At 41.2% G+C, this 27,382-nt stretch overlaps 1 long non-coding RNA gene across 1 annotated transcript; it reads left to right on the top strand.

The window, feature by feature from the left end:
• The first annotated feature begins 14,532 nt into the window (after positions 1 to 14,532).
• Positions 14,533 to 18,410, top strand: LOC127607222 (uncharacterized). The gene is made up of 3 exons (XR_007964029.1): positions 14,533 to 14,967; positions 15,031 to 15,752; positions 15,783 to 18,410. It is a non-coding gene; the product is annotated as an uncharacterized LOC127607222 (long non-coding RNA).
• The last annotated feature ends 8,972 nt before the right edge of the window (positions 18,411 to 27,382 follow it).

The raw sequence follows: 27,382 nt of genomic DNA, 5'->3' as shown, positions 1-27,382 counted from the left end.
CCCAACGGTCTCAGGAGATCAAAATGAGGTTCTCATGGCTGAAGTGACTACGGGTGAATTACAGAAGGCTATTTCCCGACTAAAGCCGAATAAATGCCCGGGCACAGATGGATTCCCCTCCGAGTGGTACAAGGCTTACAGTGACATTTTATCGCCACTACTACTGAGAACATTCAATTGGGTCCTATCAAAAGGAGCCATCCCCCCCTCTTGGAGAGAGGCGATCATTGCTTTGATACCAAAAGAGGGGAAGGACAAAACAGACGGTGCAAATTTCCGTCCAATTAGCATCTTGAACCAAGACTATAAACTTTTTACATCAATTTTAGCAAGACGTTTGGAATCGATACTTCCAGATATTGTACACTTAGATCAGACCGGCTTTATTAGGCAGAGACAGACTATGGATAACGTCAGAAGAACCCTACACATAATTGCTCATATAAAGGCACATGACTTAGAAGCCGTTTTGCTGGGATTGGATGCGGAAAAGGCTTTTGACTCAGTCAACTGGTCATATTTATATAAGGTACTATGGAGATTTAAATTCAATGACGATTTTATAAGAACTATACAGGCTATATACGATATGCCAATAACAAAAGTAAGGATAAATGGAGGATCTACGGATTTTTTCAATCTAGAAAGGGGATGCCGACAAGGCTGCCCTATTTCCCCACTTATATTCGCCATTTTTATAGAGCCCCTAAGTCAGTGGATAAGGCAGAAAGACAAGATCGACGGGATAACTGTTGGACGGGATACTCACAAATTAGCCCTATTTGCGGACGATATATTAATATTTCTGGGAAAACCATCTACCTCTTTCCCGGAATTGCTTTCTACGATCAGGGAGTACGGAGCATTTTCGGGATACAAACTTAACATACATAAAACGCAGATACTGTCATTTAAGTACTCTCCGAGCAGTGTGATGAGAGACGAATTCAATTTGAACTGGGACTCAGAGTCGATCAGGTACTTAGGCGTGAATATTCCAAAAGATTTAGATACAATTAGGCTTGAAAATTATTCCCCTCTCCTTGCCCAAATTAAGGCTGACTTGAACAGATGGAACCTGGTTCCATTCCTTGGATTACTGCAAAGAGTGGAAGCGATCAAAATGAACGTGCTGCCCAGACTACTATATCTATTCCAAACTCTAGCAATAGACTTACCCAAGGATATGTTCCAAGAGTTGGACAAAATAATATCGCGATTTATTTGGCAAGGGAAGAGGCCAAGAATTAGATTCAAGACTCTACAGTTGGCAAAGAGCAAGGGAGGCCTCTCCCTACCGAATATTTCAAACTATTATAGGGCAACCCAAGTAAAGGTTTTGGCCAATATCTGTAATCCATCCTATTGTGCGAAGTGGAAAGACATTGAATGTCAGGTATCTAGCGATATTCCACTACAAGCAATTATCGGGGACCCTGGTTTGATTGATTGTCTTAAGAGTGTTAACCCTTGGATAAGAACCTCAATTAAGGTGTGGCACGGAATATTAAAGCAAGACAAAGAAAATAGCCCATATTTGCTTCTAAGGTGGATTGGATATGACTCAGATTTCTTACCAAACAGAATGGATACGGGATTTAAAAAATGGATTGGAAACGGGTTAAAGATATATAGGGACCTCCTTGAGGCGGGCGGGATGCGACAATTACAAGATCTTAGAAACGAATTTGGATTGAGTAATCAAGATTTCTATCGATTCTTGCAGCTAAGACACTACCTAGAGAGATCTCTACGCACAGGATGGGTCCAACAAAGTGGTTTCGGCTTAATCAAGATATTCCTACTATCTTATGGGTCAGACCCTGGAAGGGGTAATATATCGAAAATTTACAAAGAGTTACAGGTACTAGAAGGTGGGGACACAATATATATAAAGAATAAATGGGCTAAGGAGGCGGGCATTTCAATTCAACTGGAAGCATGGGAAAGAACAATAGCACAGCAATGGAAATGTACATCGGCTCTCTCTTGGAGGTAATTTGGGTGGAAGAATGTCGTCAGGTTTTTTAGAGTTCCGGCCCAAGGGACTTCACAAGGAAGGAATACAGCCTGTTGGAGAGCCTGCGGTAATAGCAAAGCCTCACATTTTCATGTGTTTTGGGAATGCCCGGTCATCTCCAAATACTGGGAAGAGACAAGGCTGACGATGGGTAGGATTATGGGAACAGTGGTCCCTCCGACCTTTGAAGCCCTGTACTTGGGACTGGAACCTGACTTCACCATTAACTTTGCTCAGAAATACACCTACAACATCTTACTGTTGGCGAGCAAAAAGGCAGTCACAAGAAGATGGCTGACGACAGATCCCCCAACAGTCAAAGACTGGACTAAGGTGGTTGGGGAAATTTTTGAAATGGAGAAACTGACATTTACTCTTCGAGGCGAACGAGAAAAATTTGAGACAATATGGGATACCTGGATAAAATTTACGGAAACCTAAGGTAGTGCTTAAACAGATAGTTGAGTTACCATATTGGCCCCATTCCACTCAAGTTTATTTTTGCTTATTATTATTATTTTATTTTATTTATTTCATTACTTTTCTACTCATATGGCACAGTGTTCAGGACATTGTATAGGTGGGAGGGCAGTAATTGTAACCCGTTTTACAGGGATGTCAATGTATGTATGTACTATTTTGATGCCCGGAATTGGTGTGGTTCTATGTACTTAAACAACACGTGACCATGTTTTTCTTCTAACTGTTTGAAAAAAATTCAATAAAAAGTTCAATAACAAAAAAAAAACTGTTAAGAATGATTTGGAACAAATTTTATTCACATTGACAAAATCTTACAAACATTAATCTCAACATTTTAAATGGAATGTACAACTTCAGACCTTTGGGTAAAACTGAAAAGTCCCATCTTGCCTGAAACCATCATGAGAATAAGTGGTGCAGAAAATGGAAGGAATGGAGAACTAACACAGAATCGATTGCATTTTAATAATGCACAATACACAAATGGAAAACAATTGCAGACTGCCCTTCACGTGGTTAACTATGCCAGATGTTTTACATCTCAAAAGTGCAAATGGACAACAGAGCCAATAAAATGTTCAAATCGTGCCATTCTCTCATCAAGGTTTTGGAGCACACTTGGAGATCCACCCAGTACACCTTTTTTCCTCGATCTTATTTTGTCTCTCAATCTTTGGAGGAGCATTTCATTATCAAAGGACAGCTATTCGATCACCATAGGAAGTGATATATTTGCCCATTTGCTCTTCAGTCATCAGAGAAATTACCTCCATGTCAACCTGCAAAGATAAATTGTGAGAATGAATACTTGAAATTTTGACTTAATTAATAATAACTTTTAACAAATGTAACATGAGTGATGGTACAGAGCAGTCATCATTATTTGTATTCAATATTACATAATATAATAATAATAATACATCAGGAAGCAGCAGCACATTTACTAACTGTGATGTCTTTTTAAAATTGTGTTACATAAAGTCATTATTGTAAGAACTAAGAACATCAACAGTACAGGTAGAGTATATAGAAATGCTAGCTTCACTTTCCCTGAAATGCTAGCTTCACTTTCCCCGCCAAGTTAGTTTCTCACTGTATTTGGAGGTCTGCATGACCAATTACTACTACGATGACTACTACTAGGATTAATAATAATAATATAATTTATGTAATGCTTTTCTTACTTCTCAAAAGAATCAAACGGTTTGCACTACAGTAGCGTATTTACAAAACAGAAAATTAACAGTAGAGAAAGTGAGCGTGTCGGAGCCAGTGTCCATTTTGCTATTGCTACGCTTATTATGTTAGTGTATGGGTGTATGCCCACCTTGTCGCTTTTCATGCGCGTAATGTCCACCTGAGCGACATTTCTTGATCGCAAGAAGTCCTCCTCCATTATTCTCTCCTCCTCCGAAGTCGTGTATAGTCGCTCTAATTAGCCGCACACGACAGTCAACATTCGCCAAGCTGACCCGGAAGTAGATCAACGCGCAGGAAAAGAACACACTCCATAACTGATGTCTGCGTTTACACGTACGATGACCCGGAAGCAAGTCAACGACCATTAAAAATAAATAAATAAAGTATTGCGAGATCTGGCAATCCTTCTTTGCCAGATCTCGCATTACTTTGCGAGATCTCGCAATCTTTCATTGCGAGATCTCGCATTACTTTGCGAGATCTCGCAAAGTTTTTTTTTTCCTTCCATGTCCCCTTAGGGGCTCCGTAAGATGCTGATGTTATACATCCATTTCTGTGCTGTGCTTTGGCCCCCGCCCCCTCTCCATCTCTCCTCTCACCTCACCCACAGACTTTCACTTTAACACTCTCCTATTACATTATTTACATCTCCTTCTCCCCCTCACTTTGGTGCAGTTTATCAGTTTAATCAGCCCGTGTTGGGTGAGGAAGTAGGAGGAAGGGAGGGGAGTCGTGATCTGCATCACTCTTTTAGCCTCCAAGTGATGCATCTTTTTTCCAACTCCAAACGTCAGCCTGTGAGATGGGATATGCATTCCCTTCCAATTAGTCGAAAAGTCACTTGGGGAAAATGGTATTCATCTCGACATCTGTGTCTTCAAACAACCACACAGCACACTTGCATAGAAAGAGACATTGCCTTTATTAAAATATGCACAGCAGTGGAAAATGTACATCGAATGTCATCAGGCGATATAAGGTGCATCAGCAGGGCTTGTGCTTTCATTTAACTGAGGAATCATTTCAACGTGAAGAATGGAGTGGGCATGCTTTAATTCAAAACTGGGACAGATATTACATTACCATTTCATCATGACTTTCTGGCAATAAAGCTTTTTCAATCATTTGGCACTGATATTATTTATTCATAGATGCATTTTAAGAGGCACACAAGACACAGCATAGTTTATTGTTTTGGAAAACGCTGTGAAAAAAAATGCAAAGAAAACCAAACCGGTATTTCAACGGAGGCACTTAGTCCTTTATTTATTTTCCAAACTCTCTAATGGATTTGTTTAATGTTGCCACTACATGGGCATCAGTTTTTACTTGCCCGAATGAATATCCACTTTTTTGTTTGTGTGCGTGTGCGTGTGTGTGTGGTCCGGTAGCACATCCTTGCGTGTTTCTTTAATGAAGCTTTGCAGCAAAAGGGGCTCTCTATATCTCTTCACGTGCATTGCTTTTTAAACACACTCCTTCGCTTCCGACTCACACACTGACGCTCTGACACATAGATTAGTGATGCTTTTTTTTAACACAATAAGAGCTTGTCAATAATTGGGTGGATGTCCTAAAGAGAGTACAGGTACAAGCTTGTTAACATCACTCAACCTTTCTGATTGTTTGTATTTGTATTTCTTTCCTCCCCATATCTCACGTGACATTCTCTGACCTCATGTTTATGTATGTCACTCCGCCAAGGTGTTTTTCAGAGTCTGCCAAACACCTCTTTGATGCATCTCAACAGACTGTTATTGAGCTGCACTGACTAAAAGATAGTAATAATATGGAAACAAAGTAGAAAAGGAGTTGAGTAATACACCCATTTGATTGTGTTCTATTATAATATATTTAGTTTGACACAAATTCAACGTTTCTGGGGACGAGGCCAAGTATCGTTCCACTTTTTGTGTTTAAACGATGGCTTTGCTTGCTTGTTTTTGGAGAGAATCTAGTGCCTAGAAGAGTAACTCATTCGTGGACTCGATAAACCCATCTAAATGAATGCTATCGGCATTGTTGTATTGTTGTTCTTGTGCACAACAAAATCAAATGGTGTTTAAAGCATGTGTACGCATCCTACGTCAATGAGTAATTGGAGAAGTGGTCTCTCAGGAATGAATCGCCACTCTGGTTTACAGAGGGAGGCTAACACCACCTGAGAAATCAAAGTCTCATTTAGACCACAGCCACTGCTCAATACCTGCTCTGGTATCGACCGCATTCACTGGCTGTTTGTGAGTGCGTATGTGTGTGTTTGTAGGTGGGGGACTGTAGGATTGTTGCATTGTCTTGGGATAAGAAGGAGGGAGATATGGGGGAGGTCAGAGGTGATCTGACATTCCATGTGTGAACTAAAGATCTGTTTACAGCTTCGGTGTCAACCAAGTGTCAATCTCAAGGCCCAGGGGCCAGACCTAACCTGCCACATCATTTCATGTGGCCCGGCAAAGCAAATTATGTGAAAACCACTTCCTGTTTTTTGCTAAAATATCAAAATTGCAGATTATCTTCAGTTTTGAAAACTTTGAGATATTGCAAGCGTCATTTGTTACCAATACTCCGTTTAAATTAAATACAATATTTGAACGAACAGTTTTTACCGCCATTTGATTTGTATTCATTTGTAATGTAAATGTAACATGAGTGATCATACATTTATTTTGGTTTAATCCTAACTACGACGTGGCCCGTGACAAAAATGAGTTTGAAACCCTAACACAACTATCAAAGCTCTTTTCTCGCTTTCTCCAACATAATATTCAACAATTTTAAGTTTGTAAGATTGCTGATCACAATTGGAAGGTTTGGTGTATGACAACTTGGGTATATTGACTTCAATAGTTATCATCGCTGCTGGTCAGTGCAATGAAAATAGAGTAATTGTGTCTCCTTGTGCCTCTTGTTTGACCTTCAGTAATTGGCAATTGAAGATTCCAACGGTTTGTTTTGTTTTCAGCCCCGGGTGGAGTGAAGGGTGTTTCCCTCCAGCAGGCGCACCTGTTCCGCGTTTGCCAATCAAGCCTGCCATGTATATAAGGACTGCCAAGCTGCCCAGTCACTGTCGGATTGTTGACCTTACTTGCCGTTTCTGCGCAAGTGAACTTTTGATATCGTTTGTAGTCATGTTGCTCTCTTAGTTCCTCATTTTGTAAGTACAGTAAATATTCCCATCCCCGGAATTCTATGAAAAGGAATATCCTTCACCCGTAATAAAAACCTAAGCATTAATATTTTGACTACGATATTACGTGTTACCGGAATTTAGATCAGCGGAAATTCCACTAGCCGTAACCCGGATGGAGGCGTAATGCCGCGGGAGCTTAAATACACGCAACACCCACCCGAAGCGGCAGAATAGACACACCACTGGGACACGTTTTCACTTCGCGTTTTTCGATCATCAGATTCGAAACGGCGTGGCGTGCGTTTTACTGTAATTGTGAATGATTTTAACTTTATTCACTTACGTCCTAGAGAACCCGGCACTTGCTCAAAAGCAGCACCCACTCGACATGACCGAAGAAACGTGTTTGCTTCGCCGTTTTCATTCATCAGATTTAAAACGAAGCCGTGTAAGCGACTTTTTATTGGCGTGCGTTTTACTGCAATTGTGAAGGATTTTAACTTTATTCACTTACATTGTGTAAACCATGGCATCGAAACGTAGAAGAACTGTAATGACAGTGGCGGAGCGAGTGAAATGCATCCGTTTGAGCGAGGCTGGACACAAAGTTAAAAACATCCAGCAGACACTTGGAGTCGGAAACTTTAAAAAACAAAGCGTCGATTCAACTCCTGATGACAAGCCACCATCCAGCAAGGAAGCAATGCAAATGGCAACAAAAATCCTTCAGTATGCACAAGAATTACCAGACATTGGTGATCAAGGCGACAGTTACTTGCAACTAGCAAGAAAACTGTGTGACACGCACGAAAACATTGTTATAAACCAAAGAATGTATACAACAAAACAATCCAAAATGTACACATTTTTTCCCAAGACAAAAAAGAAAATAAACATTAAAATACTGTACGTATTTTACAGTTGTGATTTTTTTTGGGATACACCTGTATTGCAGTTTTTGTTATATAAACCGTTTTTGGACAGTACATTTTTGTATTTTATTGATTGTGTTGTTACACATGCATTTTGTCAACATACCGGTAATTGCAGGTTCATAAAGGACATGTACCAAGCTCATTTCCCAAATGAGGAATTTCTGTTATCAGGACAAATTGGACAGCACAAACACGAGTCCGTACTAAAAAATATTTACTGTATTGATATTGGTGAGGCTTTTTAATCTTGTTCTTGTTTTTTTTTTGTTGCAAATTGGACTCTTGTCATTTCGCTTGTATTCTCATGTTACTTTACCTTGCCCCTTGTAAGTGCTTTTTGTTTATGCCTTTGTAGATTCCCTCTTTTACCTGGCTTGTTGTTACCAGCGATTTCTGTTTGGACTTTGTCAGTGCGCTTTTCTGTAAATAAATCCTTTTGCTTTCACAGTTTGTCTGAGCTTGCAGTTCTGGGATCCTAAAACATTATTTGTTTCGGTTTCGAACCAAACAAATCTAATAGTGGATTGGAAAAGCAGCTGCGGCTTGTTCTGATTCTGTTGTTCAAATAAAATACCGGTGCTAAAATTTCCCTATGGATATTTCTGACATTTCAGCTGTTTCTCTGCGCCTCTCAGAGCAGTCATCATGTTAAAATAACAGGTGTAACTTTTATGGCACTTTATAACTCATCTTAACTTGAAGGACTCTCAAGCATCCGTCTCTTCAAAGTAGCAGGATTGCTTTTCCATCACAAAGACTATTTGGAGGCTGGCAGGCAAACACGAATCCTGATAAGATTTGTTTGAGTGAGTGCTAGTAATGAGCATGGAACACAGCCAAGGTTGGCACATTTTGCAATAATCTTCTGTAATCTGCACCCCACCTTGTTTTCATCTCGAGAAGGGAGAGGTTATTTAACAGTGGCGGTTTTACTGTCCATGTCACAGCTCTAAGGTCTGCACCACAGATAAGATGAATGATGCGTCCAATCAGCGAGTGCCTGTGTTAGTGGCTGGATCTCTGATCTCTCTTGAAGATGCTTAACACTGTCCGATTAGCGGTGCCACATGCTGGTGTTTGATGTCTGCTCATAGGGGCAAATTGGAGATCAGATCAAGTTGACATGGACACCGGCCTTTCCCCATTGGGATCGCAATCGCCCCTCACCACACCGCTCATCTTTCTGTTCCACAATGATAAAGGTTGATTAAGATTGGCCATTACAAACCAGTTATGAAATTGTGGGCCGAGTTTGTATACAAATCAAGGCACTGTGCTTTGGCACAGACTGATGCTCTTTTGTATTACAGTGCAATCTCTAAAGCCAAATGCAGATATGTTAAAATGTGAAATTCCAATAAAATTATCACAGAAAATGAGTAAATGCACGACAGAAACTGAACACTAAAGAAAAAATTATGGATTTTATGTGAATGCGCATTACAGTCAAAGGATTCACATTTGGGGCACATTGTATGACTGTTTGAACTCAATTGAGGTTGTATTTGTTAATTATTTAATTTAAAAAAATAATATTTGAAGAGGGAATGATAATGAATAATGAATAATGGTTTCACAATGGTAGTAGTTCAATCTTTGGACAAATTATGTATGCAGAATTTTAAAAATCAAATGTAGTACTTCTGCGTAATAAAGGTACATACAGCGGCTCATGGATCTCTGCCCTCTCAGTGCAATTGATTCAAAAATATATTTTTTGATCTTGTATATTTATCTATTTATCTTGTATTGTGGTGGTACTAGAAATTTTGTTGGAAGACAATACATATTTTAAACTGCAGTAAAAATGCAAAGTTTAACTTGAGGCATGATTCACTGTCGCTAAATTCTAATCACAAATGTGGCCTGGGAATCACACACAATCCATATTAAATATAAAATAGTTCTCTCGATTGTTTCGTTCACTTTAATCTGCCATCTTACTTTTATTCACTGCTGCTGCTTGGGGACTGGTGGGGAAACCAAGTGCAGCGGTGGCACTTCCCTTGTGACTCTATCTGCAGTCTATCAGTGCTCTGCCTCGAAGACCGATTAATTGGCCAGAGAGACCATCATCTATATTAGAAAAACAGGAATGATATGAGTTAGTGCAGTGTAGCGGTCACAGGCCAATGCACACGACGGCGCACAGAAAAGAAGGCTGAGCTGTATCATGCAGCGCTAATTAGAGCTGGGCGATATATAGCGCATATTTCAAGGACGATAGAAAAACGCTTATTGTGCCATTTCTTTTCTTTTGTCCCTACCATCGTTTGCCCGTTTTTCAAGCCAAGATTTCCACAATACATTATGTATGTTGGCGATGGTGAGCCGCAAGAACAAGAGATGCAGTTTGCTTCACGAAAAAAAAGGACTTTTCTCTCAGGGTAGAAATAGCATAGTACGGTAGTTAGCTTGTTTAGTGTGAAACAAACAAGAGAGGAAATAAACCACCAGACAATACCACCTGAAGGTACATTTATAATGTAATCATCTGATGTCCCACCATTCAAGTTTTCTGGTTTTATTTTGCAACATCTTTGTGGTGTTTGTCTAACGGCAGCTCGCCTGATTTTGAGACAGAATACTGCTTGGTATTTAACACACACGCAGGTTTGACCATGGAGGAGAAAGAGAGGAAGAACAGCATTAACTGGAGAGGCACCTGTACCGAAAAGAGGCTGGACGTCTTTAGTTTGGATATTTTTGGGTTCAAGCGGTCCGACGTGGGACAGAAAACGGTCATCTGCAAGCTGCGCCACAAGTAGTTTCCCCTCACCTCACCTCACCCTATTCCAGTGCCTTAAACCTCTTCTACCATCAAGAGAAGACACAACAAAAAGAGTACACAGACATCTTAAGGATGCGGGTCACCAAAGATATCCATGAACCAGCTGAGTAAAAAGGAAAAACAAAAGCCGCCTCGTCTGTGTTAGCCCGGATGCCACAAACAACGTCTCGAACCGAATGAGTGTCTATGTTTATAGCTAGCTATTGATACGTAACACAACGCAATAGTTCAGTTTGACTTTGCAATGGGGTCTATTCTTGTCATTAGAAAAACAGTATAAGTGAATTGGAAATGTTGTTGTCCCGTGTTCAGGCTTAGGCTACATCCACTTCCTATTCGGCTCAAGTGAGCGCTGGGCTTGCCTTACCTTTGTTACCTTGGCTGTGTTTGCACAGGGATGTTGTGTACTGTTGATTGACTGCTCTGAGTGCACTCCAAGGCTACAGGTATTGACAATTTTAAATTACGGTATGCTCGTTGAAAAAAGATTTTTCTTTGAAAAGGGATTTTTATTGTGTCGTGTTTGCATTTGACAAGTTAACATTGCGGCACTATGAATTTCTCATATGCGTGGGTTTAATTGTCACTTCCAAATAAAGTGAATTAGAAAGAAAGGTTAGCAGTCATACTATGTAGGGATGTGAATTGAAAATTTAGTTCGTGTTGAGAACCGGTTCTCAGAGTTTAGCGTACGAATGACGTCACCACACAGCTAGGAAGAAATATGCCGATGGCCCAAATTCAAAAGTTTAGTTATCTTTTACTAGAAAGGATTAACAACAGGGCAACTTGCAAAAGAAAAATGTGTCAGTCACGGGCGAATGTAGTTATATTTCTGACAAATGGTTGTTGAAATTTTACTGCACATTATTGTGCAGTAAAATTGTACAGAATAATCTAGCTTGTATTTGGGAAATTTCTACGTTTTCAAATTCTCCTTGGATGGGGACTTCTTAAGATCACACTGTTGGGTTTGTAAGGTTATGTTACTTTTAAAAAATGTACATGTGTTTACAGATTCAATTAAGACATAAAACTTAGTCGATGCTAGTCTACTGGTTTCGTCTTCTTTTCCCCTCAAAGAGAAAGAATCAATGACGAATTGAAAAAAAAACTGTATAACAGAATCAGAATTGTAAAATTCTTATAGATTCTCATCCCTAATATAATAATAATAATAAAATAATTTCATAGAATAACAAAAAAACTATTTCATCGTGGCATTGGCCCATGTCGTGATATAAGATGCTTTTCCCATACCGCTCAGCACTAGCATTATTAACGATGAGTTGAAGATTCCTTTCACCGCTAACATTTTCATTGCCCCAAATGATTGCACACAGGCTTTTAAAGTTAAACAAGCGCACGATGATTAGAGCTCAAGTCGAACTGGAATTAGCACTTCAAATCCATTCATTATACTGGAAAAATCCTTGGATGGAATTGCAGAAATGAATATTCTAATAAGATGTAACTTAGCTGAGGTTTGGCCTCCCTTTCTCTCCCATTATATATTCTCTCTTCTGCTCTTTTTCTTCCCCGCTGCTGGTCTTTTGTCTTTACAGCCTTTTTTTTCCCGTTAATACCTCATCCCCTTCCTGTGGTGTGTGTTTGCGAATGTGCCTGTGTGCGCATTTGTGTGAAAAAGAAAAGAAAGTGATGAAGTCTCAAAGGAGAGGAGGGAGAGAATGAGGGTGGAACAAGTGATAAATCTCCACACCGCCTGCAATACTCGCCTCTTCCTCTGGTCCGTCTCCCCCATTCTTGACCCAAATCGAATGCGACCGGACTCATTTTCGCTGTCACCTCACTCTCACACGTACACACCTCCTCTAACCGTTCCTCCTCCCATCCCACTCACTCAGAAGTCGTGCACCACCCGTCTATTTTTATCTTTTTGTCCTTGAATTATAATCCCTGAGCATCGCTGTGATCCATAAAAAAGGAGGAGAAAAGACCCCCCCCCCCCATACACACACATCTATGTGGGAGCAGTGCACCGTTCCCAATTTCAAGTCGCTCACCATTACGGATGCAAACATTTCTCTCATTAATGAGGTGAAATGGAGTGAGCATTAAACGAGTGTAATGCCGACAGATCAGGCTGTTCTTTCCGTTGCTATCCCACTCCCTAAGCCCCTATCATCACCACCCCCCACCTTCGAAAGTTACCCGCTGTAGCCAATTAGCGTGACTGCTTCGTAGAGAGTTCGATCCCCATCTTCCGTATTCATTCCTCCCTCTCATCTATCCTGTCTTCCTCCCTATCATTTTCCGCCACAATTCCCTCACTCGCTCTGTTCGCGAATCATAATAGGTGTTCGACACTGTGAAATGGCTTCAGCTTTGTTGAATTTCAAAGCTTGTGGTGGGAGTAATTGTCAACAATCTGCAATTTGACGGAGAATTGCGCATGAGCACAATCGCGGCTGTCCACATTTCAACAGGCTGAAAAACAGTCAGAAAGGCGAGAGGCCGGGCGGAGACTGCAGCGTTGATCTGTACTCTAAACCCTAAATGTAATATTTAAAAGGGGGGGGGGGGTATTATCACCGAGTGCCAGGCACTGCTTTTGGGGACTTTGTTTCCGTGACACCGTGACGGTGGCTTTGTTTCCCTGACAGCGTGTGTGTGTGTTTCCTTGTGTATGTCTGTGTGTGTGAGACATTCAGGCATCTTTTTCCTGCTGGAAAAGGTTAATTACATCTCCACTGCCTGACTGGACGTGTGATGCATAATCACAAACATTAATGAGACCTAGGCAATACTTGTGTGTGTGTGTGTGTGTGTGTGTGTGTGTGTGTGCCATTGGGTGGATTTTGAAAAGGCAGTGACGTTGTGCTTTAATGGACATTTTATCCATTTGTTTCAGGCTTGAAAATCTATTGTTGCAGCCAAGATGCACACATACACACTCTAAACTCACACATTACAACAAGTGATAGCTGAATATGCACTGCGGTGGCATTTATGGGCAGACACGCTCACTGGAGGACATTAATTGGTGGGTCTGCAGCGCTTTGTGTGTATTTGTAATTAGTTGGGTCTCTATTAGTGAGACTGAGATGTTGCGGTGTCTGAGGAGGGATTTTCTCACAGACCCTGTTGCTCATTCTGACCCCCTGACTCCTATCTTTACACTTGAGTGACGCTGCTGATTGGACAGCTGCTCAGTTTTCGATCGTGCCCAGCTCAGTGTGAAAATCAAGATGGGCTCCAACGCACCACGGGTGACTTTGGAAATGGCTGTCGAGTCTGTCACCAAGTTGGAATCCTCACTAAGTTGAACTGACATCCACGCGAGATGTGGGAGGTTTAGTGCTCTGCATGGCTTTGGTTCCAATTTGATTTGGAATGGCGATTAAGGGCGCGAAAAGAGCAACGGGGGTATCACCGAGAGGTGTGACGAGAGAAATAATGGATTTCTGGATGAAACTGACTTCAAGTCACCATATAGTGCACTGGCAAATACAAGAAATGATTGGTATAAAATTGGAAATTGGAAAAGTAGACGCCCCCCCTGCCCCCACTCCAAAGTAATATGGTACAGCAATAACAAAAAGGGAAGTTGATTCAAAAACTCACATTTTTGGGGTCACTGATTGCAGGCAGTTAAAGAGGTAATCTTAAACCAGGTACCTCATCACCATTCAACTCTGAAATAATTGAGGAAGTCAACCAGAATCGGAAAAAAAAAACCCATTTACATGCTAAAAATTCTGATTCCCATCCTGCATTAACACTTAACCACCATCTTGAAGTCTGGTTACCATTCTAAAGTAAAGGTGAGCTCAGTAATGCCTGTTACACATACGCATCCGGATCTTTCCATTGTTCTGCCTTTCCACTTTCCTCTTCTTTTAGCTGCTTTTTCTTCACCTTCCGCCTATTGCAGAAGCCGTTTAGGCCACAAAAACAGACAGGTGAAGGGCATCTCCGGACTAATTTGCCGCTCTCATGTAGACCTGTTGAGAAGAGAGACGGGAGATGGGAAGAAAAAAGGAAAATATGTAATAAAAACATATCTTTGTTATGGGACAATGCAGAAAGCTGGAATATGATGTTCCGTGGATGCGTCCCGATTTTTCTTGGATAGAAATGGCGATCTGAAATGTAAGGAAGAGAAAAGAGGATCCCATTGATTTTGGATGGCCACCTCAAGGAAATCGAAGAAAGCAACGGGTGGATGTTATTAGGCGGTGTAATAAAAGTCACATTTCATTTCAGTCATTGGAAAGAAAAGAGAAATTCAAATCATAGTCCTACATGTAAAAGCCCCGAATTAAGTGATGATCAAATAATTTCCTGCATATGTTTTGATTTTTTTGTATCTTTTTTGCATCCATTATTCCAAAGAACAAACAGATCAGAAGAATAAACATTGGAATTTACCTATCACGTTTTCAGAGTGATGATAGGATCTGAATGTGCAGCATATCGCCCTTCATTGGTTTTACATTTGAATATCAAGTGGTTCAATTATAACATTCAAAAATCCTAAAATGTTACTTCAATTATTAAATTCAAGTATCCAAGTTGAAACAGATACTTATTTTACTTATACTTATTAAATCAAATGTTGAAGTCCAAAAACATTATGGCCTTTGACAAAACAATGATGACATTGAGCAGACATACAAGCGGTATTAATGACCTCTTGGACAAAAGCCCAATTTATTTATTCAACAGTAATTCATTGTTTTGCGTGATTAGGGGAATGACTACGGTTTTTCCCCTTTGGAATGGATTTGTGGTTAGTTGTGCTTGCCAGTCACTTATTGCAGAGGTGGGCATTTACACATTTTTGCCATTCCATCATTCAACATCTGTCAGCGTCCTGAGTAACTGCCTGTCATTGTGATTCATTCATTTTTTTGAGCTGAACCAAACTGTGATTTCACCAGTTCGCCATTCAATCCATCAGCACCCCCCCCCCCCACCCACTAAACACTTCGTCGTCCAACAGATGAAAAATCCAATTTGATTATATTGATACATGGAATCTTTGAATGTGTCTCCATCACATGGTGGCTGCCCAAACACACACAGAACTCGCTTACACTTATAAACTTATTTGCCAATCTATTGAACAGGTGGCGGCCAGCAGGTACTGTGTTTTAATTCCTAAAACTCCCAAAAGTTTTAATTTAAAGTTGAACATTGATTATCTTAACTAAAATCCAGCTCTGCATTGTGGCCAAGGGTAAAATCCAATCCAAGTAGCTTGCACACTTACTTCTGTCTTTAAATGTAAGTCTTCTTTTTCTTCAAGGATCATTGGTGGATTACAGCTCTTTGGGGCATGGTGCCGCCAACTGCACAGGAAGTGCAAACCATTTCCATATACAGTTAATATTCCCATTCCCGGAATTCTATGTAAAGGAAAATCCCCATCATTCGTCAGTCGTCAGCAGAACGGGTGTCCGTCACTGATGGACGAGTACTGAACGAATGCCCATCGTTGCTTATTTGTGAACAAACTATTGCTCTTCCCAAACTCTGAATAATTTGTCTTTGGGTTTGGGAGAAGACACTACATTCACGATATCCATTGCAAAAGTGCTTAGAAATGCTGAAATGTATTTTCAATGTGGCTTTTAACTTATATGAAAATTGTTCCAAAATGGAGCACAATTGTTTCTGTCTGCCGTACACAAAAACCGCAATGCAGAGCAACTTAGTGGGTTTTAATGAATTGGACAGTTTCCATACTTGGACTTACAGACACAGTCCACAGAGGAATTGTGGCATATTGGTTGCAGTGAAGGTGAACAAAAAATACATTCATTCTTTTTCCCTCTTATATGTCACTTAACATTTTTGGCATGTCTCTTTGTGTCTCTCGCTCCCTCACACATGCCCACAAACAGCACCAGGGAGTATTCAGGCTCACAGCATTAACAGTTTTTATGAGTGTGCAACCAGCAACTCTCAAAGGAGCACTGAGATTAGAAGACACTGAAGGTGAAGCCGAGAGCTTCATTAAATACCAACCTGAATCAGCAACGCTAGCGAGGATGGCTGGGGAATGCATATACTTGACGTTTGTGGAGGAGAGTGGATGACAAAAAAAAGGCATGGAACAAACACTCAGGTTGTGTGCAAATGCACAGAATGTGTCCTCAGAAGGCTGCAATTTTGGACGCATGATGTCACTTCCGGCATGTGGTGTCCAAATCCACATTAAGCCTGTCCAAAATTGCCACGGTTTATGTGGTCCACAGAGGCTACATTGAGGAGGAGTCTTTAAAGGTGTTGAAAAAGCCATCATGCGAATTGTCTTTCTGGAATTTGGAAACCTCGTGCCGTCGAGTTGCGGTGGAAGTGACGTTATGCAGCCGAAAATGCGGCCCGTGGAGGATGTGGCCTGTGAATTTGGACACAGTCTAGGTGTGTGCATTATGTGCATGCATCATTCTGATTATACCTGGGCAATTAGCAGATTTTATGTGCACAAGTATGGATGCTTATGCAAGAGAAGCAGAAAGCAAGAGCTATGACTTGACGTGTGTGCAATGTTGCAGACGTCGTAACACTTTTGCTGTATTTAGCAACTTTTCCAATTCTGCCAGCGAATATTTTTTCCAAAAAACAAACAAACAAACTTGACAACATTGGTCCTAATATTTGCGATTCAATATTCTTATGCCCTTCATGGGGGAGGGAAGAACAACAAGACTTGGCCTGAAAATACTGTCAGTATTGGCTGTATAAGTCATCACTGCATCATTACACATTGCTGTCAATAATATTACACTTCACACTTATCTAAATATTTGGGAGTCTGGATTTTGAATATTGGTGAACAAAATGAATCTTGGACTTTTTAAAGTGTAAAGATGTCATTTTAATGTCCACTTATATATACACCAGTGTGTGTGATATGTTTTCTAAATACATCAAAAAAAGGTGAGGTTGGCCTGGCTTATTGGCTTGGGACTCGGCAAGCGTTTCAGTTTCTCATGCGACCCTTTTGCAGAATTGATTGCCCAAACTTATCTACAATAAAGTGTGAGTGCACATACTGCATACGCTGTATGTAGAATATGTTATTGAACCTATCCCTCCCCTCGTTTTAACCCACACCTCATATAGTCATCCAGTCATTTGTGTGAAGACTTCCCACTCCGTATCCAATGGCTTTCGACCCTATGTGACATGGTAGAGTCAATCACATAGGAATAGAAAGCCATAAAACACAGCAACGAGACAGTAGCGCGGTGTTAGCAGCAGTAAACTTTCCCTTTGCACACGATGTTTCCCACATACAGGTGCAGGAGAGTGGAACACTCAGCTTTTAACAGCCCAAGCTTGTCTGACAGCTTACAAGGCCATGCAGAGGATTTACAACAAGTGCGAGACACCCAACTTGACTTCTCCCTTTTTCCTCCAGTCTGTCCAAAGCCACACTTCAGTTGTGCTGTGGTCTGTTCTTACTTGCGGCCAATATCTGAGGCATGCAGAAATGTAGCAAATGAAAACAACAGCCTGCAGACCTTCTGTATTATTAATTGGTTGAAAATTGATGAGTCAACATTAACGCAGCGAGGCAACTAGAGAGAAAGGCAGGCAAAGCACTCTGCATGCACCTACAAATCAGTGTAGGGCAAGCTACTTTGGAAATCCCCTACAGCCCGCTAAGTTACAAATTATTCAACATTAGAGAAATCTTAACAACACGGCAGCTTCCCAAACAGAGAAATGGAATAAGCTAAACTTAAAATAAAGTAACAAATGTAGCAGAAAAAGCTACATCACCGTTTCTAGTTGCAGATGTAACAATTCTTTAGTGAACAAATGTCAAATCAATTCACAGTATTTCAATGGAGCATGTCAATTAAGTTTTGGAGAGGAAACATCCATCCATTTTCTGATCCTTTTCAAGGGTCGCGGGGCATGCTGGAGCCTATCCCACCTGTTCAGTAGATGGGGGACACCTTGAAGTGGTTACGAGCTAATCGCAGTGCACACATAGATGAACAACCATTCACACTCACACTCACCTCTCAGGACAATTTAGAGTGTAAATTAGTAACCTCCCACACATGTTTTTGGAATGTGGGGGGAAACCAGAGTACCCAGAGAAAACCCACGCAGGCATGCGGAGAACATGCAAAATCCACATAGGAAGGGCGGAGCTGGAATCGAACCCTGCACCTCTGCATTTTGACGCCGATGCGCTACCCAGTCGACCACCGGGCTGCCTGTTTTGTAAAGGAAACAACCTGCACAAATGTTTCTGAGCAGCATAACTCAAAGACTTTCCCCATCCATCTGAATCCGTGTATCATTCGTTCTTTGGTTTTTCAACTGTCTTTTGTTTTTTTGTTCATCCCTGGGCTAAATATATGCAAAGCTTAAACAAAACAAAACAAAAAAAGGCCAGTTGTCTAATGTACTTCTTTTTCCTACACGGCAAGTTGCCAGACACTGTAAAGATTGTACAGCATGAGATAAACAACCCATTCATTGTTTAGTGCTATCACTGATTTTACGATGCATATTTTCTTGCATGGAAAATGCAGCTCAAAATTATCCTCACTCACATCACAGCTGTCTACAAAACCGTTGTGCTCTGAAGTTGTCGTTGCTAAAGCTAATCTCTCTCTCTCTCTAGATCAACCCTAGGAAAACTAAGGAGTTGGTTGTGGATTTCTGCAGGAAAAAGTCCTCACCAGCACCGATGAACATCCAGGGTATGGACATAGAGAGGGTGACCTCCTACAAGTACCTTGGTGTTCTTCTGAGCGACAAACTGGACTGGTCGACAAACACGGACACCCTGATTAGGAAAGGACAGAGCCGACTCTTCCTACTCAGGAAACTGAGGTCTTTTGGGGTTCAGGGGTCACTCCTTAAGACGTTCTATAACTCGGTGGTGGCCTCGGCCATCCATTATGGCATTGTCTGCTGGTCAGGCAGCATCTCAGCCCGGGACAGAAAGAGACTGGAGCGACTGGTCAGGAAGGCCAGTTCTGTCCTGGGTTGCTCCCTTGACACTCTGGAGGAGGTGGGCAACAGAAGGATGCTAACTAAGCTAAAAGCTATGATGGCCAGTCCCTCCCACCCCCTCCAGCCCGCCCTGACAGCACTTGGTAGCTCCTTCAGCCAGAGACTGTTACACCCGCGCTGCAAGAAGGAGAGATACCGACGCTCGTTCCTACCGACTGCTGTCAGGCTGATGAATAAAAAATAACAATCATAATAATAATAATAATTAAATGATGTGAAGGAAAATTGTAAATAGTACTGCGATTTATCCATTTGTGTTCATATTGTATTTAATTGAAAGATGTTTGTTTTTTTTTTGTCTTTCTCCTTTCTTCTTTCTACATACATTCTTGCTGCTGGAGGCTGTAAATTTCCCCAGTGTGGGATGAATAAAGGATATCTTATCTTATCTTATCAGTGGTTCTAAGCCTGGGTTCGATCGAACCCTTGTGGTTCAGTGAATCGGTCTCGTACATTCAATGAATCCTCTGCCATGGAAGTTTAGACACACATGACTGAACATGTCAATTACGGTAGTTATGACACACCCGCTTGGCCATCACTGGCTGCAGATGATCACATTACATTGCTTGTCCAACTCGTGCTGCAGGAAATTTAGTTCGCACAGTATCACCGTGTGACTGGAGTGATAGCACATCATACAATTAAAAAAAACTATACTTAGGCCATGTAATTTTAATTACTTTTTTTCTGGTTTTAAAAAATGTGTTTATTCAATGTCTTGAATTTGTCATTTTTTACGAATGAAGGGTTCGGTGAACGTGCATATGAACTGGTTGTCTTCAGTACCTCTAACATGGTCAATAACCACTGCTTTAAAGAGATACAGGAGTGCAAAAACATACCAGTCTACACTATAATGTGTGGACTCTCATCCACCCAAAAAATGTCAATATGTCAAGTCACGAATGCCAAATTGCAAATTCATGGGGGTATACACCGTACTGTACTCCTAAAGTATTGATATTAGGAAACATTCATTCATTCATTCATCTTCCGAGCCGCTTGATCCTCACTAGGGTCGCGGGGGGTGCTGGAGCCTATCCCAGCTGTCTTCGGGCAGTAGGCGGGGGACACCCTGAATCGGTTGCCAGCCAATCGCAGGGCACACAGAAACAAACAACCATCCGCACTCACACTCACACCTAGGGACAATTTAGAGTGTTCAATCAGCCTGCCACGCATGTTTTTGGAATGTGGGAGGAAACCGGAGCACCCGGAGAAAACCCACGCAGGCCCGGGGAGAACATGCAAACTCCACACAGGGAGGCCGGAGCTGGAATCGAACCCGGTACCTCTGCACTGTGAAGCCGACATGCTAACCACTGGACTACCGGGCCGCCCTATTAGTAAACAGTGTATATATATATATATATATATAGTACAGTCAAACCTCGGTTTTCGAACGTCTCTGTTCTTGACCAAACTGAGCGCACTTGAATGCGCCACTTAACTCCTCTCGCTTTCCTTACAAGAGGAAGTGACGATGCGAAGAAGTGACGCTTCCTCGTGCAGGGTTCCATTGTCAGCAAATGTGTTCAATAAAGATTTTTCTTTAAAAAAAGAGCGTGGTTTCGGTTTTCAAACAGCCTTCTGGAACGGATTATGTGTGCTGGGCCCGTGGTTATCGCATCCACTGCACAGTGCAGAGGTCGTGGGTTCGATCCCAACCTTCCTGTGTGGCGTTTGCATGTTGTCCTCGAGCCCGCGTGGGTTTTCTCCAGGTACTCCGGTTTCTTCCCACAGTCTCAGACATGCATAGCAGGCTGACTCTCAAAATTGTCCCGGGGTGTGATCGCGGATGGTTGTTGGTCTCTGTGTGCCCTGCGATTGGCTGGCAACTGGTTGAAGGTGTCCCCTGCCTCCTGCCCGAAGACAGCTGGGATAGGCTCCAGCACCCTCCCGTGACCCTTGTGAGGATATAGCGGATCAGCAAATGAACGAATGAATATATACTTAAGTAAACCTCGCCTAGTTACGTGAGAAAAAAAAATAGGAAAAAAAAACCACCATGAAATTCCGATTTCCCTCTTATCTGCCTTCCATATTCTGCTATCTGAGGCAGGAGCCCAACTGCGAGAACTTTGAAATTGGAAGAAATTACAATGGCCATCAGTTGTTGGAGATGCTTGCCTGCTTCCTGACCACTATAAAATAAACCCTCCTAAATCCCTCCATCTTCTGTACTGTTCATAGTCACAGGGATAAAGAGCCCATCCCAACTGGCTTCTGCTGAAAGGCGAATAATGCCCTGGACTCGTTTTCAGTCAACCATTCTCATTCACATTCACACTGTCGCTCAGTGGAGACACCCCACGGTGCCTGCACCTAAATGAGGCGAGTGAAGCACTGCACCATAAGTGCCTACTTCTTATCATTTCAATTGTTTTTAGCAATATCACAACCTCGGCTGGTACACTAACCCTGCTGTAGGTGTGGTATGCTCAACTCTCTCAACCCAACTCAACTTTATTCATATTGTACTTTTTCAACAGCCGTAGCTCTAACAAAGTATTGTACACATAAACTACAACCAAACAAAATCTTCTTTGTCGTCTGTCTTGTAATTGCATCATATCTTAAAGAATTTGTCAACCATTTTTAAATAGTTGAAAACATATTTTCAGACCCAACTTCATTTCTGATTCTCATGGGGTAGTTTAGGTTTACAGTGTCTTTTTTTAATGTCTTTGTTAGTGTTGTTTGGGTCGAGGTGACTGCATCCTGGATATGTCAACAATCGGTGCATTTTATATTTTATGTGACAAGCAGCACACTTTGCGGTGTCCAGTATCTATAATATGAATGTACAATTCAGACTAAATTAAAATGGTTTTGTACTCCAGTCTTGAGAATTGGTACTGAAAATTGTTCTTCATCAATTGTTTATACAATATCTCGTTTATAACTTTTTACATTGTATTTTCTTATTGTCTGTACAGTGTCCTTGGGTGGCATGAAAGGCGCTTTTAAATAAAATGCATTATTATCATTATTATCAACTGCCTACAACTGTTGTTTAAGCAGTTTGTCCGGGATTTGTTTTGCGGGGCAGAATAATCTTTTGAGTCTGAGAACAGAATCCTTATGCTGATCGTGATACCAATGTCAACAGGTCAGCAATGTTCCAAACTTTATTTTTTATCGTTTTTATTATTGAAGACAATGCCTGCTATATGGATGCATGCAAACACATGCACACACACTCAGTCGCACCAAATCATGTTATGAATCATGCTGATGTGAAACAAAGCTATTCCAAAACCCCCAGCACTCAACATATCCTATAAATGAAAATGAAGTACTCTTGCTGGTCCGTTAACAAAGCCACCAGTGGGACTATTTACTCTGCCATCATCAATAATACTTGCACTTTGTCAAATGAATAGAGTACACTTTAAATCCAAAAGCATTTTTCATATGAGCAATGATAATTCCAAAAGCATGAAGCGATACCTTTTTTTATCTACTTACAGGTGACGTTTGCTGTTTCAGCACGAATCTTTTCTCAGTCTCATTCTGAGACCAGATACCGTTAAAGAAAACGGATAATCTCCTCTTGTTCCTCAATCTTTTTTTCCGATGTATTCAGACATCAGTTTCCCCGTTTCTCCATAATGCTGTCCAAGTCATCTGAACTTTTTATGAGGTACCTATAAAAAACCTGAAACTGTTACATTCTTACCCCGGCCCCTATAAACCCTCCCCTCATGATTACTCGATCCTTTGAGCTGTCTTCTACTCCCTTGTTTAAAACAAAATGTCCTCTGTCAAGGTTTCAAATGAAACAAACCCTCCCACCAGGACACCCTCAGAAACTAGATAAGAGTTAAGGAAATGGAGAGGTATACCGAAACATACATATATATATATATATATATATATATATACATACATATATATATATATATATATATGTATATGAAATATGTGCACTGCAAAGATTTGGTTCACAGATAGTGATGGGTTGTTAACTGATCTGTGCTGGAACAGGAGACAAAGATGATCTTGGGGCTCAGGTATACTGTGGAGTAGGATGGAGTCGTAGTCTGTGTGGGGAACTGTCCTCCTTGCAGCGTGAACAAAGAACCTATTGACTTAACAAACAGGAGTGCTCCTGTCTTCTCCACAGGCTTAGGCTTTGTGCTACCCACTCACCCGACGATAACCCCTCCCCGCCATCTTTCTTACACACACACACACACACACACACACACACGCACACTCACACACACACACAAACCAACACACACCTGTGCTGGCACGTTACTGTTCAAAAGCCTATTATCCAAGAATTATTCGCATGTAGTAAATCCACAAATGAATCTCAGCTCTAGTTCATGTGTGTGGCCAAACATACATAAAATAATCCAGTTAATACTTAATGTACAGCTCAATGATCTATGGAAATCTCTATGCCATGCTTTATGTGTCACTTCTTTGACATTCGTCAAAGGAGCAGTATCTGTGCTTGGTGGTTGCGCCTTCTCGGGAGCACGCCTGTACCAGCACAGATTTTGATTGGGAGGAATGTCGGCGCCATTGACTGTCGGTGCTGGACAGACCTCGGGCGGTTGTGTTTTTTGCGCCAGTAATGGGCAGCATTTTTCACAACCCCGATTTGTTCAGTGGCTATGTCAGCACTGTTGGACAGTTGGCATTGGTGCGGCTGGATGGATGGCCGCTGAAGTTGAGGATGAGGAAAGAGGAGCGTTGGCGAAGAGCGCCGATGCGTATTTGGAACCGTGAGTCGCCGCTTGGAATTGAAATGGATTTCCATGGGACAGGAGAAGTGAACCAATCTCTTTGCTACAGCTTCTTGTTGACTTTGAAACTTAGCTTGTAGCCGAGGTGTGCACATTTTGAGCATGACGTCTCTGATCCACTGGTTAAAGGACACTTTGATTCTCTCCTCTTTCATCTCAAACTGCTTCAAACAACAAAGCGTGTGACGGAAAAGTGGTTAGGACTGCACGACTGTCCGTGTTTTATGTTATGTGTTGTGTTTATTATTTTACTTTATGTTAACTGTTTTGTAAAGCGCTTTGTTACAGCTGCCGCTGTTGTGAAAGCGCTATATAAGTCAGCATGTATTGTATTGTATTGTATTGTACTTCTCTGTCTTAAGAACACTATATATTGTTTTTCAAAGACAAGCAGGTCATTCCCCAATCCATAAGTACATTAGATTTAATATTTTAGACATACTCTGGACAGCAGACAAGTGTATCTTTGAGAATGATTTGTTCCTCCATTTCTTTAAGTGACGTCAAATTGTAAATTAATATAAGCATCCTTAGATTCCTTTTTCAAAACTGCTTGTCCTCAATTGGGTCAGCGAGCTAGTACCAATCCCAGTTGACATTGGGCAAAGAGTGACATACACCCAGGAGAGTTGTGAACTATTAAAATAACAGTATTTTCTGCGCTTCGGAGTATGAGACACACCTTCAATGAATGGCCTATTTTAAAACTGTTTTCATATATAGAGCGCACCACATTATAAAGGTGCACAGAATAGAAGCTACAATAGTGGCTGCGGTTGCATTATACATCCACTAGATAGAGCTACGCTAAAGGGAATACAGTACAATACAGCTTTATTTATATTGAGCCTTCACAACCGCTGCAGCTGGAACAAAGCGCTTTCAGAACATTTAAAATACTACATGCAAGAAAAAAGAATGTTGATCCAGCAATAAGGAGCATCGGATATAAGGCCCACTGTCAGGTTTTGTAGTAAGATGTATTTTTTGTAATAAGATAAATTTCGTATTTGTAATATATTCTACATTTTATGACTTCACATTTAAAATGCTTTATTTGTAGACGGAAGCCATGTCAGCTACTTAAGTAAGGTGATCCCTCTCTAAATATCTCTCTAGGTCTCTCTAGTTCTCTCTATCTCTCGAAAGAAATGTCTAAAGATGTCTCTAAAAAAATGAAAATACATATCATATCGGCACCCATATTGCGGAAAGACGCATTATTTCATATTCATGCACGAGAGAGGTTACTCTGCATGCCGAACAAAGAGCTGATGTGTCTCCACGACTTTGTACATGCCCACTCAAACAAGGTGCGTGATTGGTTCCTGGCGCGACATTGAACAATGTGAGCAGAAGTGGATTTATCTTGTGAGCTGATTGGCTGTGCATCATCGCCAGTCTGTTGACTGCCTCACATACTGTGTCTTCATGTTGTGTTTGTGCTAACTTTTTTTGTTTATGCCATAACGTTTTTTGATTAAACTGCTCTCCAACCCCTTGTCACCGCTGAAGCAATGCTTCCCGGCTGTGTGGGAGCATGAAAGCCTGCTTGTCGGACATTGCACCATCAACAGGGACACACTGCATTATTGGCGACGGTTGTGAGTTGGTTCGCAGCCTTGGCCGGTAATTTTTGAAGGTTTCTTGACCCGGTCATATGTTTTTTACACATGCCACAAGGAAGCAGTGAAACTGACAGATCAGGCAAAGGCTGAAGTGACAGCCAAAACTCTCAGCTCAGTCAGAGTTTTTTTTCTTCACTCAAAAAAGACCATTGTCTGATTTAAAAAAAACAAAAAACTTTAACCTCTTTCAACTAATAGGAAGACAAGATGAACGTCATTGCGCAACACATCACCATCTTTTTCTCCAATTAAAAAAAAAAATACACGGTAAGCACCTCCAGCAGAAGAGTCTCGAGTGAACCAAAAGCCTACGAGTCAAGTGAGAGCTGCCCAATGGAATACCAAGTGGATGACCAAATATGCTTCAATGAGGCATAGGTTTGCTATTGCTTTTAATATGGTGCTTTCTACCGCCTTTATTATCGATTTGTCTTACTGTTTATTGTGTATGTTAAATCGCTCCATGTACAGCACTTTGTATGCAGCGATGGCAGTTTGAAACTGCTCTATAAATACTGTTGACTTGACTTGACTAATATAAGAGAGAAAATATAGTGGGATCAGTATGACTTCACCATTGCAGTTCTTATATCTTACTCATGAAAACAGAGAATGTAATATTGCCACAATTGCCCTTTACTTCCCTAAGGCATCTGCTAAATTAAAATTTTTCTGACTTTTCCAAAATCTATCAATCATATCATGGAGCAGGATCAGGACCTCAGAAAATCAGCAATGCAAAGTTGTGATGGACTTTAAGTGCATTAACAGCGATCAGAAAGTGACCCTTAGCGAATAAGGTTATACAAAGGACATGCAGGGAGGGACCAGGGGGATTACAAGGTCTCAGTAGCACTATCGCCATCCCTGGCTAACATTGAGCTCCTCTGTGGAGATATGAAACTACTGAATGATCATGTCTCTGTAAGCCAATGAAGTGTGAGCTGTGAGACGGCAACAATGAGAGAGATACAGATGAAGAGTTATCAAAGCTGAGAGAATTCTCACAACAGCTGTACACATTAACAGTGTGAAAGACAAAGCCAGAAAATTGTGCTATGAAAGGTCAGACGAGGGATTCCAGAGACAGATGGAATTGTCAAAGCCATTCGATTTGTGAGCATGAGCCATAAGGTTAGATGGTGAGCGTTTGTGAACAGCAGTTTCCACAGGCTCTCAATTGGATTCAGGTTGGGACTTTGTCTTGCCCAATAAAATTCAGGTCAGGACTTTGACTTCGTCATTCTCATGTCTAGGTTTAGTTGTAGTTTTTGCTTTATGTTTCGGATCATTGTCTTGTTAGAAGCTAATCCTCCATCCCAATCACAGGTCTTTTGCAAATTCCAACGGGTTTTATTCCAAAATGGCCCTGTATTTGGCTCCATCCAGCTTCCCATCAATTTTCACCCTCTTCCCT

This window comes from Hippocampus zosterae, chromosome 9, assembly GCF_025434085.1.
Source record: "Hippocampus zosterae strain Florida chromosome 9, ASM2543408v3, whole genome shotgun sequence".
NCBI lineage: Eukaryota > Metazoa > Chordata > Actinopteri > Syngnathiformes > Syngnathidae > Hippocampus > Hippocampus zosterae.
Note: the sequence above shows the minus strand (reverse complement) of the source record. Positions and strands in the feature narration are given on the sequence as shown.